An 18052-nucleotide genomic window follows, 5' to 3' on the forward strand; every position below is an offset into this window, starting at 1 on the left:
ACACGACATTAACAATTTAAAACGTCAAACAAGAGTTCCGCGGTCGGAGATGACCGCATTGAAGCCGGATTTTTGATTTAAATGACAGGAAAGTACCTTTCGTGTTTTTGTCAATGCAATACTTAAATTACTGAAATATTGTTCAAAGGTCAAAATGAAATGTAAGTACTTTTCAAGGCATGAGCAAACCTTGTGTTATGTTTTGAATGCATGCATATACATGAACAACAATAACATTTAAGGTCACAAATATGAACTTGAATTGACATTTAACATTTTTACCTACCAAAGTTATAAGAACTTTAACATTTTTACATTCAAGGTCACAGTGACCTTGACCTTAGAATGAATGACCTTGAAATGACCAGTGGTCATCTAAGTGTGCTTGCAAACCTTCATGTCAAGTTTGAAGACTCTATGTCCAAGCATACCAAAGTTATAACAATTTTAACATTTTAACATTTAAGGTCACAGTGACCTTGACCTTCAAATGAATGACATTGAAATGACCAGTGGTCATCTTCTAGTACTGGCCAATCTTTATTTCAAGTTTGAAGACTCTAGGTACAAGCATACCAAAGTTATAACATGAAATAAGAACTTTAACATTTTTACATTCAAGGTCACAGTGACCTTGACCTTCAAATGAATGACCTTGAAATGTCCAGTGGTTACTTACTAGTTCTGGCCAACCTTCATGTCAAGTTTCAAGACTCTAGGTCCAAGCATACCAAAGTTATAACAACTTTAACATTTTTACATTCAAGGTCACAGTGACCTTGACCTTCAAATGAATGACCTTGAAATGTCCAGTGGTTACTTACTAGTTCTGGCCAACCTTCATGTCAAGTTTCAAGACTCTAGGTCCAAGCATACCAAAGTTATAACAACTTTAACATTTTTATATTGAAGGTCACAGTGACCTTCACCTTCAAATGAATGACCTTGAAATGACCAGTGGTCATCTGTTAATCCTGGCCAACCTTCATGTCAAGTTTGAAGACTCTAGGTCCAAGCATACCAAAGTTATACCATGAAATAAGAACTTTAACATTTTTACATTCAAGGTCACAGTGACCTTGACCTTCAAATGAATGACCTTGAAATGACCAGTGGTTACTAACTAGTTATGGCCAACATTCATGTCAAGTTTCAAGACTCTAGGTCCAAGCATACCAAAGTTATAACAACTTTAACATTTTTTATATTGAAGGTCACAGTGACCTTGACCTTCAAATGAATGACCTTGAAATGACCAGTGGTCATCTGTTAATCCTGGCCAACCTTCATGTCAAGTTTGAAGACTCTAGGTCCAAGCATACCAAAGTTATACCATGAAATAAGAACTTTAACATTTTCGAGCACGCCGCCACCCCGCCCGCCCGCCCGCCCGCCCCCCCGCCCGCCCGACAACATCAATCTATAAGCCGAGATTTTTTCGAAAAAAATCCGGCTAATAAACAGTGCTGTATCCTTTGTCTCCATAAAAAGCGCGCGAAAATTATGCAGTCATGTAGAACGTCGCATGGAAAGTGTGGGTGTATTTTGTGTTGTATAAACACATGAACATCACGTCAGGCGATTTACACGTGTTCAGTGGAAAAAACCCGCCCCGATTGGACGTTATTTCATCACATCTTTAAATAGTAACAATTGCGCTACAAAGTTTTTATGTGGCCGCAGATACGCCCACGCGTTTCCTACAGATATGCGACATGGACACAAAAGCAATTTGGTGCTCTTTTTTAACACGAAAAACACGTGGCTTGTATCTAGTAACGGAAGAAGAAATGTTTAATTTGACGTTCATAGATCTTGTGTATTTCGGATAGTCTTTCGAACTTAGCAATTTTCGATGTGAAAAAAAATGTGCATCAAAAATGCATATATGTCTATACAATGTATATATCGCTATATGTATACATGTCCCGGAAAATCGGCAAAAGTCCCGGAAAATTGAGCTCAATGTCCTGGAATTGGTCTGAAAATTTATGGCATGTATGCATCTCCACAGGGGGTCAGGTCTGTACTCAATACAGACAGAGAGGTTCAGACCAGACAAATACATCCATCTCCACAGGGGGTCAGGTCTTTACACAATACAGACAGAGAGGTTCAGACCAGACAAATACATCCATCTCCACAGGGGTCAGGTCTGTACACAATACAGACAGAGAGGTTCAGACCAGACAAATACATCCAATGATTGCGTTTTTTCCAAGTGAGAGGAGTACAAAAAACTTTTAAGCTGCCATGGCAAAAGAATGGTACATAATAAACTTATATCATCCTGGAAGAGTTTAGTGGAGACGTACTTTTAAATAATGGCCATAACAACTTTGTTTGTTGAAAGGAAAACTTAAAGGTCAAGACTCATTTAAATAATGATTTCAGAACCTTGTGTTGGATTTGTCCAATTTATAGTATTCACAAGAAGAATGGAAAATTGATGGCTACTGCTTAGTATGTTTATACATTGTTTATTATAAAAAGTTCCACTGTTTGCACAAATATCTTCCTTTTTATCATAAGTTTTGTAATGAATTATTTATAAAGGGTTTACATGTAGAAACAACCCAATTTATTTTGAAACAAGGGCTGTGTTTGTGAAAAGTAAATGCCCCATACTGCACTTTGAAGCCAAACAGCAGATATTTAAAGATAATTGTTCAGTCCAAGATCGGTTACTTAGTTTTAAAAAAATCAATGCACTGTAACAAAACTCGAACTTGATCGGTGGGTCATGTAGGTAGGCTGATCAACCAAATATCAGGAAAATACCTGCAAGCGTTAAAGAAAAGAGTCTGGAAAACTTATTCTATAGAATATTGGTCCAAAGACCGTCCGTAACTTTGCCTAAAAGAAATGGACCCGGAAGAATCATCATCAAGAGAAAAATGTTAACCCTTTGCATGCTGGGAAATTTGTCGTCTGCTGAATTTCTAAAATTAGCATTTTCTTCGATTTTTTTCAAAGAATACTATCAGAATAGCAAACAGTTTGGATCCTGATGAGACGCCACGTTCTGTGGCATCTCATCTGGATCCAAACTGTTTTCAAAGGCCTTCAAAATTCGGTTTCAGCACTGAAAGAGTTAAAAGATTTTTTTTTAACTTGTACCAATTGCAGTTTTAGAGTTTATATTAAACCTGGCAAGCACAATTATTTCAACAACAGTTCTTGCAGTGTATATGTGTAGCAATTTTAGAAAAATGCCAAGAACTACATTTTTCAGAAGTACTTGAACAGTTCCACAACAAACAAAAATTTCATTTAACAGTTCTTAAATTGTTCTTAGATTGTTCTTACACTTGTTCTAAGCAGTTCTTAAAGTATTCATTAATAAATAAATTCAAAAGCAGTTAAAGAAGATCTAAAAGAGTTTTTAATTTTTCGCCTAGTCTGCTGTATTGCCATCAGTTCAAACTTCATAGTCCAATATCCAGGATTTGTTGTGGCCAATATGGATTTTGCATGGCTTTGTTATTACAGAAATATCCCGATAAAAGGCACATTAAAGGTCTTATGGTATTACCTGAAATACATTAGCTAGAACAGGTAATCTTGTCAAATGGGGTCAATAGTATTTGAGAGGGGCATCTTGATTGATTTCTCAACAGGTAGCTGGAATGTTTATCTAAATCTGGTGGAATTTACAAGTGTCCTGAGATAAGTGTGCTAATCAATGTTTGGCCACATGGCACGGTGACAGACAAGTGCGGAGGATCCAGGTGGTGGAAGGTATGAATACCCCTGCACAGGTTTCATGACCAATGATAATGCGCTGCAGGAGCAGCATTATAGCATTATGCTGTCAGTCTAGGTGCAGTTTGACTTGACTGCCAGGTGGCTGTCATATAGTTGAACATAGCTGATATGGAATCTCTCTAGTGATCAGAAGGTCCTGGGTTTAATCAGCACTCTAAGAACATGATCTCCCACAAAGTCACTAAGTAACTGTCTTGTTCTACACAGAATATAGGTAGACTCCAGTCTCAATAAGTCATAGGAATTTATTGCAATCAAGCAGTAATAAAATACTTCAAGATCACAACAATCAAGACTTAGTGTGTTTGATGGTCACTTAAGTACCAGACAGTTGGGATGTATACTAGCCTTGGCTTCCCTCCTAAGAATTATTTTGCGAAAATTAAAGATACTGTAACATAATAGCAGGAAAACTGATCATTTATTTAGAATTTTTCTCAACTTTGTGCCAGTCTCTATATAAGTAACTAAATGTTGAGGGCGCCATTCCTGATCATCACAATATGATTAAGAGCTCTTACTCTTTAGGATCTCATAAACTTTAAACTAACACAAAAAATATACCTAAATATAACTAAATACAGAATAACACATCAATCAAAATGATGTATCTGTTCAGTTAATTTTAGTTTGTCAGAGGTCTTCGTGCTATAAAATCTGCTGAACGTGCCTACCGGTAATCAAGTCGTATTACATACTTATGTATGTAATAAATTAAATTTAAACGTTTCTGAAAGCTGTCACAGGATGTGCCAAATGACAGTGTCACCATTGTTACATCAGCTACTGCAGGATGAATGGAGACACATATATCTTAATTACAAGTAAAAAATTAAACACCCATGACTCAACACTGGCATAACAAATGAAACATTTAGCTGTTGAAAACACCTCATGTATTAAACTAACCATAAAATTTAGTAAATGAAATGTGATGTTTTTGGTATTCTTATATAAAAAATTGTATGCATAAGTCAAATGAATTTATTGTTTATGTGTCCGATATTTTCTTATCTCATAAGCACGAGAGACAGTCTGATGACTTTATTCTACAGACTAAACAGAAACTCATGCATTCTCAAATAACTACCGTTAATTATATGCATTAGGGTCCCTAACTGGTCAGGTCAGCGCAAGGTCACCCATACAAGGGCAATCAATATCTTTAACATTAGGATCTTAAAATCAATAACACAGAAGTATGAGTCAATTACTTGAACAGTCCAGAACCATGTTGACAACAACGTATTAGGAAAACTGTGCACTCTTTTTATGTTTTCTTAATTTTCAATAGGTACACATAACGTCCCTTGGTCAATATTGTTTGTACGGTTAATGTAAAACATTGTTATGGTAACAGATTGATCTTTTGTTATGATCCATCGAAAGTTCTTAGCTAATGTTTTGTTACACTGCAATATTTTTTTATAATTTTCCTTCAAATATTAATATTTTGTCCACGAATATCTTCTCAGTAACAGATTTTTACCAGAACTCAACAAGAGCTGCCCCAAGACAGCATGCTCGACTATTTGAGAGATGTGTTAAGTTTCACTTTAACATATCTGTAGTAATTCCAGGAAAATGACGTACGTGTTGCATGCAAATTTTAATCTGAATTTCAACATGCACATACAACTTCCCCTGACTTGTCAAAGTACAAAATGTATTGGTCTGTGAGTGTTTATAAAGACCCTGGACACATATTCAAAGTTTTTTTCAAATTCTGTAGCAGGTACAGAGACATGGAGTAGCTGCATGCAAACATAAGCCTGAATGTAAATAAAGGACTAAATTATGATATTTTACATGCAATTCAAGAGTTATTGAACTCAGTCAGTGACCATAAACAATTAACCCAAACATATGAGCAAAGTTTTAATTGAATATCTGTAGTAGAAACAGTTTAACAGAGATATTGCACATGTTCCTTAACAAAATTTCAAGTACAACAAAATAAGCATAATGCTTCTCAATAGCTGGTCAGAGTTATGGAACTTGGTGAGTGACATCACGCCATGATAACAATCACATGTTTGAAGATTCAATTGAATACCAGTAGTAACAAGAGCTCCGCAGTCGGAGACAGATGCCCCCAAAACAGGGACTTTACACGGGATTTTTTTGCCACAAAACTGACCATAAGAGTTAATCTTATCATATTAGTGTGAAAATCTGGCTGATCAGTCATCCCCTTACAGACATGATTTTCACATTCAATGTTGCAGTGACTTTGATCATTGACCTAAATTTCAATAGGGATTATCTACTGTTCAAGGTCAATGCATCTGAAAAGTATAAGGCCCATCACTCAATCCCGTGATGACATATCAAACTGAAACCAATTTAACAGTTAATGTCACAGCGACCTTGGACTGTGAACTAGTGTCCCGAATTTCAATAGGGGTCATTTACTGTCCAAGGCCAATGTACATGGGAAGTATCAAGCAAATCAGTCAATTCTTTGACCAGTTATTGATCGGAAACGATTTTCACACTTATTGGGACAGTGACCTTTGACCTAGTGACCCCGATTTCAATAAGGGTCATCAACTGTCCAAAGCAAATTGCATGGGAAGTATCAAGCCAATCAGTATATCAGTTGGCGAGTTATTGATCGGAAATGATTTCACACTTAGTGTGACAGTGACCTTTGACCTAGTGACCCCAATTTCAATTTGCGCCAATGAACATGGGTAGTATCAAGCCAATCGGTCCCTCTGTTCACAAGTTATTGATCGGAAACAATGTTCACTCTTAGTGTGACAGTGACCTTTGACCTAGTGACTCAAATTTCAATAGGGGTCAACTACTGGCAAAGGCCAATTCACATGGGAAGTATCAAGCCATTTGGTCAATCAGTTGACAAGTAATTGATTGGAAACAATTTTCATTCTAAGTGTGACCTTGACCTTTGACCTATGAACCCCAATTTCAATTGGGATTATCTACTGGCAAGGCAAATGCACATGGTAAGTATCAAGCTAATTCGTCAATCCATTCACAAGTTATTGATCGGAAACAAACTTGTCTACCGACAGACAAACCGACTGACAGACCGACCGACTGGGGGCAAAAAAAAACAGCATTATACAGATGTGGCAGGTTTACAAGACATTACACAGAAGCCGACCCTGACGCTGACATTTAATTGGGTTAATAGTATAGTATAACTATTTGGTAAATAGTAGAGCTAAAAAAACATTACATTTACTGCTTTGTTAAATATTTTTTATACTACAATACAGACAATTCAAAAGCATTTTAGACTAAGTTCCATAACAGCATTAATCTATCTAACTAGACAAAATAAACATCAATGGACCTTGTAAGACTATAATCTTCAATAAAAGAAAAGGTCAAAGAACTGCTTTTCTCTCATCTCAGCTAGTTATCATTAGCATGCTTGACCTATCATGGGCTGCAGTGGGCAGCCAAAAGGTGTCCAAAGCCACCTTGACTGTGATTCAAGTGGTCCTTTAGATTATAACCCTGTTGAAAATGTTTTATTGCCAATAAATGTTGATAAACCTACACTGCAATTATGTACATTGACAAATTGCAAACCAATCTTCAACAAGAGTTCCGCGGTCGGAGATGACCGCATTGAAGCCGGATTTTTGATTTAAATGACAGGAAAGTACCTTTCGTGTTTTTGTCAATGCAATACTTAAATTACTGAAATATTGTTCAAAGGTCAAAATGAAATGTAAGACTCTAGGTCTAAGCATACCAAAGTATTAACAACTTTAACATATTTACATCCAAGGTCACAGTGACCTCGACCTTCAAATGAATGACCTTGAAATGACCAGTGGTCATCTAAGTGTGCTTGCAAACCTTTACGTCAAGTTTGAGATTCTAGGTCCAAGCATACCAAAGTTACAACAATTTTAACATTTTAACATTTAAGTTCACAGTGACCTTGACCTTCAAATGAATGACATTGAAATGAATGACCTTGAAATGACCAGTGGTCATCTAAGTGTGCTTGCAAACCTTTACGTCAAGTTTGAGATTCTAGGTCCAAGCATACCAAAGTTATAACAATTTTAACATTTTAACATTGAAGGTCACAGTGACCTTGACCTTCAAATGAATGACATTGAAATGAGCAGTGGTGATCTTCTAGTACTGGCCAACCTTTATGTCAAGTTTGAAGACTCTAGGTACAAGCATACCAAAGTTATAACATGGAATAAGAACTTTAACATTTTTACCTACCAAAGTTATAAGAACTTTAACATTTTTACATTCAAGGTCACAGTGACCTTGACCTTAGAATGAATGACCTTGAAATGACCAGTGGTCATCTAAGTGTGCTTGCAAACCTTCATGTCAAGTTTGAAGTCTCTATGTCCAAGCATACCAAAGTTATAACAATTTTAACATTTTAACATTTAAGGTCACAGTGACCTTGACCTTCAAATGAATGACATTGAAATGACCAGTGGTCATCTTCTAGTACTGGCCAATCTTTATTTCAAGTTTGAAGACTCTAGGTACAAGCATACCAAAGTTATAACATGAAATAAGAACTTTAACATTTTTACATTCAAGGTCACAGTGACCTTGACCTTCAAATGAATGACTTTGAAATGTCCAGTGGTTACTTACTAGTTCTGGCCAACCTTCATGTCAAGTTTCAAGACTCTAGGTCCAAGCATACCAAAGTTATAACAACTTTAACATTTTTACATTCAAGGTCACAGTGACCTTGACCTTCAAATGAATGACCTTGAAATGTCCAGTGGTTACTTACTAGTTCTGGCCAACCTTCATGTCAAGTTTCAAGACTCTAGGTCCAAGCATACCAAAGTTATAACAACTTTAACATTTTTATATTGAAGGTCACAGTGACCTTCACCTTCAAATGAATGACCTTGAAATGACCAGTGGTCATCTGTTAATCCTGGCCAACCTTCATGTCAAGTTTGAAGACTCTAGGTCCAAGCATACCAAAGTTATACCATGAAATAAGAACTTTAACATTTTTACATTCAAGGTCACAGTGACCTTGACCTTCAAATGAATGACCTTGAAATGACCAGTGGTTACTAACTAGTTATGGCCAACATTCATGTCAAGTTTCAAGACTCTAGGTCCAAGCATACCAAAGTTATAAGAACTTTAACATTTTTTATATTGAAGGTCACAGTGACCTTGACCTTCAAATGAATGACCTTGAAATGACCAGTGGTCATCTGTTAATCCTGGCCAACCTTCATGTCAAGTTTGAAGACTCTAGGTCCAAGCATACCAAAGTTATACCATGAAATAAGAACTTTAACATTTTCGAGCACGCCGCCACCCCCGCCCGCCCGCCCGCCCCCCCGCCCGCCCGACAACATCAATCTATAAGCCGAGATTTTTTCGAAAAAAATCCGGCTAAAAAGTAACAATTTAATATTTAACATTTTCATTGGTTTATGATGGCAATTTTTTGCTCATATAGTGTACACAGTAATGTAGCTTTTATGAAAGGTTTGTGACAGAATGGATATATAACAACTCAAAGCAAAATGAAAATTTATGGAAATGTATATAAGTACAATTAAAATACATGAATGTAATTGAAACATATTTTTAATAAGTAACATTATATGACTGGCTGTAGTTTAATAAGGGAAACCACAGAGGGTTTTTTCAAATCTTCACTGCGAAGGAATTCAGGCAGAATGATAATCACATTATTTTAATGATATTCGAATTAATTTATTGTCTTTTTAAGTCATATTTTTCTCTTGAAACGGATAGAAAGTATCAAAAGTATGGGTTGTTCCTCTTTAAAACACAAGCATTATTACTATGACTTCATTACTGATTGCAAAATGAAAACAGATTTTTTTACTGTAATACTTAAATAATCTTCTTAAGTTTGATATAAATAATCATACGCTAGAAGGCAAATGAGTTTAAAAGGGAAAAGTCACATTCAACATTATGATCTTATAATCAGACTAGACTGACGGGATTAACAAGTTACCAGCAAGACCACCGTTAATCACCCTTTCTTAAGACACTAATCTTGCTCATTGTATTAATTTGCACAGCAAACAAACAACACACCAGGGTCGAGGATTAATGCTCAGACAAGAAGACGAATTTGTAATAATAAATATGTCTGTGTGGCGATATGCAACATGGATACCCATTCACATTCAGAGTCAGGATAAAGCACTGGCCATTATTGAAAAAGCTGTCCCCACTGACACCTGACTAGGGCCAACTTTGTACCACATGGACTGGCGACAAAATGTTTTATGGATGTGAACCTTTTTTTTTTTAAAGATTCAGTTTCAATTTTTTTTTTTGCTTTCAGTTTTATTTCCAAATCCAATACAGTGATTCTCTGTATACTTTTATATGAATGGTATGCTAGTCTAATGGACTTTGGAAACTCAAACTATTTTACTTATAAAACAAGGGCTGTTTGTAAAACATGCATGCCCCCATATGGGCTGTCAGTTGTAGTGGCAGCCATTGTGTGATTACGTTTTTTGTCACTGTGACCTTGACCTTTGACCTAGTGACCTGTAAATCAATAGGGGTCATCTGCCAGTCATGATCAATGTACCTATGAAGTTTCATGATCCTAGGCGTAAGAATTCTTGAGTTATTATCCTGAAGCCATTTTACTCTTTCGAGTCACTGTGACCTTGACCTTTGACCTAGTGACCTGAAAATCAAAAGGGGTCATCTGCCAGTCATGATAAATGTCCCTATGAAGTTTCATGATCCTAGGCGTAAGCATTCTTGAGTTATCATCCGGAAACCATTTTACTATTTCGAGACACTGTGACCTTGACCTTTGACCTAGTGACCTCAAAATCAATAGGGGTCATCTGCCAGTCATGATCAATGTACCTATGAAGTTTCATGAAACTAGGCATAAGCGTTCTTGAGTTATCATCCGGAAACCATCTGGTGGGGACGGAGACCCCACGACACCAGTACATAATATAATCTGCAAATGTGGTTCTTAACTGCATCCAAGAACGAGTCACTGTGACCTTGACCTTTGCCCTAGTGACCTCAAAATCAATAGGGGTCATCTGTCAGTCATGATCAATGTACCTATGAAGTTTCATTATCCTAGGCTTTAGCGTTCTTGAGTTATCATCCGGAAACCATCTGGTGGGGACGGAGACCCCAGGACACCAGTACATAATATAATCTGCAAATGTGGTCCTAAATTGCATCCAAGAATGAATCACTGTGACCTTGACCTTTGATCTAGTGACCTAAAAATCTATAGGGGTCATCGGCCAGTCATGATCAATGTACCTATGAAGTTTCATGATCCTAGGCGTAAGCGTTCTTGAGTTATCATCCGAAAACCATCTGGTGGATGGACGGACATACAGATGGACGGATAGACCGACATGTGCAAAACAACAGGGCTCGCGCTGTCGTTCGCCACTTGAGCCATTTGCGAAAATATTGAGAATTTGACTCAAGAAAATTCTGATTTGCGAAAATGCTAAAATCTCGTAAAATTTAATTGAATATATTCGCCATTTAAATCCAGACTGGTTTTCTATATTTTCTCTTTGTTTCAATGAAAGTGTTCGCAATTTGAACAATGAGCGAAAACCGGTCTGCACCAGAACATGAGACATCGCTTGACCTTATTGTTATTGAAGCGCACGTGGTAGCTGGCCAATCAACATTGAGTTCACTCACACATACTATTTGGTCATTCATGCGCAGAGTGTCTGAATCCAGTGTGGGTATACACACTTGATATTGTCGTCTGCCAGCAATATAGCGGCCGATGGCAAACGTCGTTTTTAAATATAAACAAATGAAAAAAGCGCAACAAATAATTTCTAAGCTGATCACTTTACACCTTTCTACCGACTATCGACCTGAATTTAAGGATTATAAATAATTAGTTCTATGTCGATGATGTTACAAAACTTACATCTTTCGGCTTTCTGCCAATTATCGTTTGAGATTAAAAGGTGATAATAAAGTTGTTTTTTACTCACAAACTATGCTATTGTAAAGCATTTTTGTTTATTAATTACGTATTTACTAATTTACTGGTTTTCATTTTCTTTCAATCAAATAATATGCACATTTGATTTCAAGTGCAAAACGCGTACAATTTTTCGGACTGTCGTTTTCGGATACATTATTTTTCGTCGATTATAATTTATTTTATAAGTTCTTTATAGCAGAAATATAATGACGAATACACATGCGGTGATACGGACGATATGGTTTATATTTTTTCGAATTCTATTCACCTGAAAATGCAATTAGAGACTATAACAAAGAACAATTAACAAAGGGCTCTGCATGGGTGGGGTGGAGGGCTCTGCCCTTTATTCCTGTTGAGTTCCTGTGACTTCGGTTCTTAGACCCCTGGACTAATTTTCAGGATTTTAAATTATTTGGGACAATCGACACCACTGTCAAGTGTACACTGTATAAAATCACTTATGTTTGTACTTTAACAAGTACCATAATCACTATTTCTATATTGAAAACTGCATGTCATATTATATGTGATATGCCCTTGTGGTCATTAAAAGAAATATAAACAAGTTGATCGTATATATTATTATTTCAAAACCCATTTTCGCGCGCCAAAGAAAGAAAACTGGTTGGCTCAAAGAAATTTTGGGCCAGCGCTAGCCCTGAAACAATATACCCTCTCTTCTTTGAAGGGGGGCATAAATATAGGCCAATGAAAGTCCAAGCTGATAACTTTGAGTAATAAGACATTATTCAGAGGTCAACATTAACAAGAACAAGGGCTGTTTGTAAAACATGCATGCCCCCCATATGGGCTCTCCGTTGTAGTGAGAGCCATTGTGTGAATATGTTTTTTGTCACTCTGACCTTGACCTTTGACCTAGTGACCTGAAAATCGATAGGGGTCATCTGCCAGTCATGATCAATGTACCTATGAAGTTTCATGATCCTAGCCATAAGCATTCTTGAGTTATCATCCGGACACCATTTTACTATTTCGGGTCACCGTGACCTTGACCATTGACCTAGTGACCTGAAAATCAATAGGGGTCATCTGCAAGTCATGATCATTCTACCTATCAAGTTTCATGATCCTAGGAATAAGCATTCTTCAGTTATCATCCGGAAACCATTTTACTATTTCGGGTCATCGTGACCTTGACCTTTGACCTAGTGACCTGAAAATCAATAGGGGTCATCTGCCAGTCATGATCAATCTACCTATCAAGTTTCATGATCCTAGGCCTAAGCGTTCTTGAGTTATCATCTGGAAACCATTTTACTATTTCGGGTCACTGTGACCTTGACCTTTGACCTAGTGACCTCAAAATCAATAGGATTCATCTGCGAGTCCTGATCAATCTACCTATCAAGTTTCATGATCCTAGGCCTAAGCGTTCTTGAGTTATCATCTGGAAACCATTTTACTATTTCAGGTCACTGTGACCTTGACCTTTGACCTAGTGACCTGAAAATCAATAGGGGTCATCTGCGAGTCATGATCAATCTACCTATTAAGTTTCATGATCCTAGGCCTAAGCGTTCTTGAGTTATCATCCGGAAACCATTTTACTATTTCGGGTCACCGTGACCTTGACCTTTGACCTAGTGACCTCAAAATCAATAGGGGTCATCTGCGAGTCATGATCAATGTACCTATGAAGTTTCATGATCCTAGGCCTAAGCATTCTTGAGTTATCGTCTGACAACCACCTGGTGGACGGACAGACCGACAGACCGACCGACAGACCGATATGAGCAAAGCAATATACCCCCTCTTCTTCGAAGGGGGGCATAAATATATATTTAAACCACAAATCATTCACAGATGCCCCCACTAAATGCCACTGGAAACATTAATGAGTTTTGGTTTCACAGTGATTATGTGAATTTATTATAAACTAAACCTAAAATTAGGGGATCAAGAGTTATGGTTCTAGTGCACTTCACATTTCTCAAATAAGATCTACCCACTTATCAAGTTTCAAGTTGATACCTCTTTTAATTTTTGAGATATTTTCCAGACATAATTTTATTACAATAACTAACAAATGGCAACACCCCTACAAATTGTTCAGCAAGAGTTACAGTTCTTGTGCACAGAACATTCCCTCAATGAGATCTACCTATATATTTTAAGTTTCAAGTCGATACCTATATTATTTTGCTCTGGACGAACACATTTAACCCTTTAACACTTAGATACATATTTTGACGCATTTGTAGTCCCTTAAAAAGTTACATATAATTAAATACCTTTCTTACTAAATTCAAGTTTAAAAGGCTTCATTTCCAACCTTAGATACTGATGAGCAGCAAACAGCATAAAACCTGAACAGACTGCGAGTTACTCGCAGGCTGTTCTGGTTCTATGCAGGTTGCAATAGCCATTTTCACTTTGCTTCTTATGGGGGAAAGGGTTAAATACAAAACGAGCAATATTTAGAGATCTTCAATGGCCATAACGACGAGTGCCAAGTGAGATTAAGCAGACTATTAAACTTAGCCCCCATTTATGCTATTAAGCTTTTTTTTCAGTAAATTGGTGACCATCAGAATTGAATAGTGGTCTGAAACCAAAATGTGCAGACTGACCGACCAACCGACCGTCCGTCCGACCGACCGACTGACCAGACAACCGACTGACTGACTGACAAATGGAAGCCATATTTTGAGAAATTTAAGGGCCATTACTCCAAAGTTCCTGGTGATATATGGCTGGTTACCTCGTTAAGACAGCTAGGCACAAAACTTATTACTGTTTGGGTACGATACATACTAATCAGGGATCATATTTTTTCGGTTTTGTCGGTCCTAGACCGATTGGGGTCATGAAAGACCGATTGAAAATCCCAAACAGGCGGTCCGATTCTGTTTGCTATTAAAATTCCCATGTCATGAAATCGATTACACAGTGTACATGCTAACACACCCTAATGACATTCTTATCTCGATTAGGTGTGATAAACCATTCGCTGCAGTCTCTAAACGGGTCAGGACCGGTTTATTGCACGTCAGACCAAGAATCAAAAACTTGTGAACAACGGATTAAAGACGCATACGAAAAGACGCGTCTGAATGCACGCGCTGTAACTAAACAAAACATGCCGATACATTTTCCACCAGCGTAATAATCTGGTAATATTATATGAATGAAAGTCGCGAATCTGATCGACAGAACAGCCGAAAGTTATTTTTATGGGCGGAACTTCACATAAAATAGTACACAAAAAAAATAATATACATTGAATAAAAAACTTTAGTAAAACCGTGTTAGAATCGAAATAATTCGTGTACTTTATACTTTGTTGTTGAATAACTCACGACCGGAAAATTAGATGCGTGGTTTCAAATGCTTCGCTCACTAGATTTAATCCTTACACATCTAAACTATGGGCCGTGGGTTACTTGACAACACATTATTTATTAAATATTTGGTTGTTGTTGTCAGTAGCCAACCTACGCACAGACATTTGTTTGGTTCAGTGCATGTTTGTAAGCTATTATTGGGTTGACAACAATTAAAAACATCGGTATAGACTAACACAGATTAATAATATTGACAATGATGAAAAAAGTCTGATAAAACCAGCACACGAAGCAACAATGAAATACCAAATGATAAAACCAGTTGAGAAAATTCGTTCCGTTTAAAAAAAATGCCAAAGGGAATTTTACTTGTACATGTATTATACCACCTTCATGAATGGCAAAATCAATGGTATATATTTTAACGTAATTTGTCATGATTTCGGATATACATTTTCGGATACTTTTCCCCATTTATATCCGGAACGATTGATGTTGCGGGAAAATATGATCCCTGATACTAATGCAGCATTTTTTTATGAACACTCTCAATAATTTATTTCCATAAAAAAGCCATCCATGATCCGATCAAGATCTCATGCTCTCCCATAGAAAGAGGTCACATTAAATTGTGTGCTTTAAAATTTTGCTTATAGTTGGTCAAACTGACCATTTCATCTGTTTGGGTAACTTTCATGTTATTTGCTGATCAGATACAGTGATATATTATTCTCATGTTTTAAAACAAGTTCTTTTAAAAGAAATCTTGACATGTTTGGTAAATATTTTCCTTACATCTCTTGCCAGTGGCGATTTTGGTGAATAATATTATTTGTGTTTCATTTCGCTGGTAAAATAACAATTGATATATACACAATGGCCTCAGGGTTTTCACTCAAGATCAAATATACAAATGCAAACATGGTTTACCCAATACAAAGCATAAATTATATTTAAGTAAAAGATCTGATTTTTTACCAGCAAGACCCACTGTACAGTAACGGAAATGAAGAGAAATTGTATATCGTCAAAGTCAATGAGCAGTAGTTTTTTTTCGGCGTAAGCTGTATTAAGCCAGCTTTTCACCCTGACTTGACCTTTGTAAGTTTCCAATAATACTAAAATAAAATTTCCCGCGGCTAGGTACGAATGAATACACTTCACTTATTCCATTGGCTGATTTGAGTATAACACCAGAACATTGGAAACATATCCGCGTCTTTGTAACACTGTTTTACTGCATGAAACAATTTTATCTTTAATGAAAAGGCTCAATAGATAGAACAGTTTTACAATCAATTTTCGACATAAATACAGTTTGTGCGTTCACCTTTTATTTTCAGAGAATTACCAGCGCAAAAGCGTTTATACTAAAGGCTATGTTGTCATATTTAGAACTTACTTGCATTGCATTTCAACCCGCGAGGTTTCGGGTCAATTCGCGGCCATTTGTGAAAGTCAGAGTTTATATACAGTTCATCACCGGAGTTCGCAGAAGGGGTTGCGATCATTCAACACCGGTCTTACTGACAATACCGTAGTGACTGTAATGCATTGCATTCTAATCCGCAAGGTATCAAGGTCAGTTTGCGGTCAGTTGCAGAAATCTTTATATAAACGCCGTCTCGTAAACTTTGTGCACTTGAAGTCTGTTATCATCAGAAAGATACTAAATAAAGATATTCGGCGATATTATTGTGGTATGTCAATCATCGATTTTTAATATGGTTTCAACATTTGCATGATAAGGACCAATTTTGATAAAATTAATTAGAAATTTTTATCCATTTAGACCAGTTTATTAAGCATGAGCACAATAATTCACTATACTATAATTATGCAATTAAATAAGATTCGAGTATTGTCGGCTGACCTATATGCACTCGTTTATTTTCATGTTTCTTGTGTTTTTCTATTCTGTAAATATAGATATCTGAGTAATAATATCACATAAAGCAAAATAAGACACGAAATCTGGCGCAACACCCCGTAATTGATTTGCTTATGATGTAGCTAAGAACTGCGCAGAAAAAAGGCATCCGCTACTTTTTATCTCATAGAGATAACTTTTGATCGTTCATAAACATCGACCACAATCAACGCCGTATATCTTTTTTAAAGATATTTCTTGTTAAACATAAAAAAACACATTAACAAATTGTAAAGTTGTATATCCCATCTAATTTACGGGTTGTTTTACAGTGAGCTGTTTTTTGTACTGGACAGGTACTAATGTGTTAGTCAGAATGATATGATATAGGTAACAATTCAATACTAACATATAACCATAAATCTGATATAAATCTGATATTTCATTAAAAGCTTTTTCAAGTTACCATTCAGGTATGTATCTATACTTCTAAACCAATGTTCTGACACAGTTATCAATCATTTTTATCAAACATTTCACTTAATGTTTTCCATCCTTGAATAACTTCAAACATTTATGACTGCAAAACACATTTAATTATTAACAGATCAAGTTTATTTAACTCACGTATTTTTTCCAAAGGTTCAAGGAGTGCAAGTTTGACACCTTCAAACAGATTGATGAAAACTGAACATGGAATAATTGATATAATTGCTTATTATATTGGTACAACATACAGTACTTATATCCTGAAAAGTTTACAAATCAAGAATAATTTCTTTATTCGGTACATTAGAAATAAAGCGCATTCATTTAGTACCTGTCAGTGGGTGATGTCATGTAGTACTAAGTAAACTGTTAGATTTACTCATAAAAAGCCCATATAACAATTAGTTAGATAAATTAAATGATTCAATACCATGTTTAAACATGCATGTTCAACTTAAATAATGCACATTGCTGCATGACAATTAATATTGACTTTGAGGTAAAATATTGAGGGTATAACAAAACGTGTTGACTGTTGAACACCTAAAGCCTGTTGAATAAGTCCTCAAATTCTGTCACATAATTTAGTTACATATATGTTAATTAACTCAGATCTGTACAAATGACCCC

General features: G+C 36.3%; 2 protein-coding genes and 1 long non-coding RNA gene across 4 annotated transcripts in view; 1 reads left to right on the forward strand and 2 right to left on the reverse strand.

Annotated features, from left to right (window-relative positions):
- The window catches only part of LOC127870971 (protein YIPF5-like), a 73400-nt gene that overhangs the window by 16460 nt on the left and 38888 nt on the right, over positions 1–18052 (reverse strand). The window lies entirely within an intron of this gene.
- Positions 1–18052, forward strand: part of LOC127870968 (leucine-rich repeat-containing protein 24-like) — a 38658-nt gene that overhangs the window by 1754 nt on the left and 18852 nt on the right. The gene's annotated exons all lie outside the window — the stretch shown is intronic.
- Positions 28–9072, reverse strand: LOC127870980 (uncharacterized). The gene is made up of 2 exons (XR_008045026.1): positions 8400–9072; positions 28–838 (listed from the first exon to the last, which is right to left on the reverse strand). It is a non-coding gene; the product is annotated as an uncharacterized LOC127870980 (long non-coding RNA).

The sequence above is a fragment of the Dreissena polymorpha genome, chromosome 3, assembly GCF_020536995.1.
Source record: "Dreissena polymorpha isolate Duluth1 chromosome 3, UMN_Dpol_1.0, whole genome shotgun sequence".
Taxonomy (NCBI): domain Eukaryota; kingdom Metazoa; phylum Mollusca; class Bivalvia; order Myida; family Dreissenidae; genus Dreissena; species Dreissena polymorpha.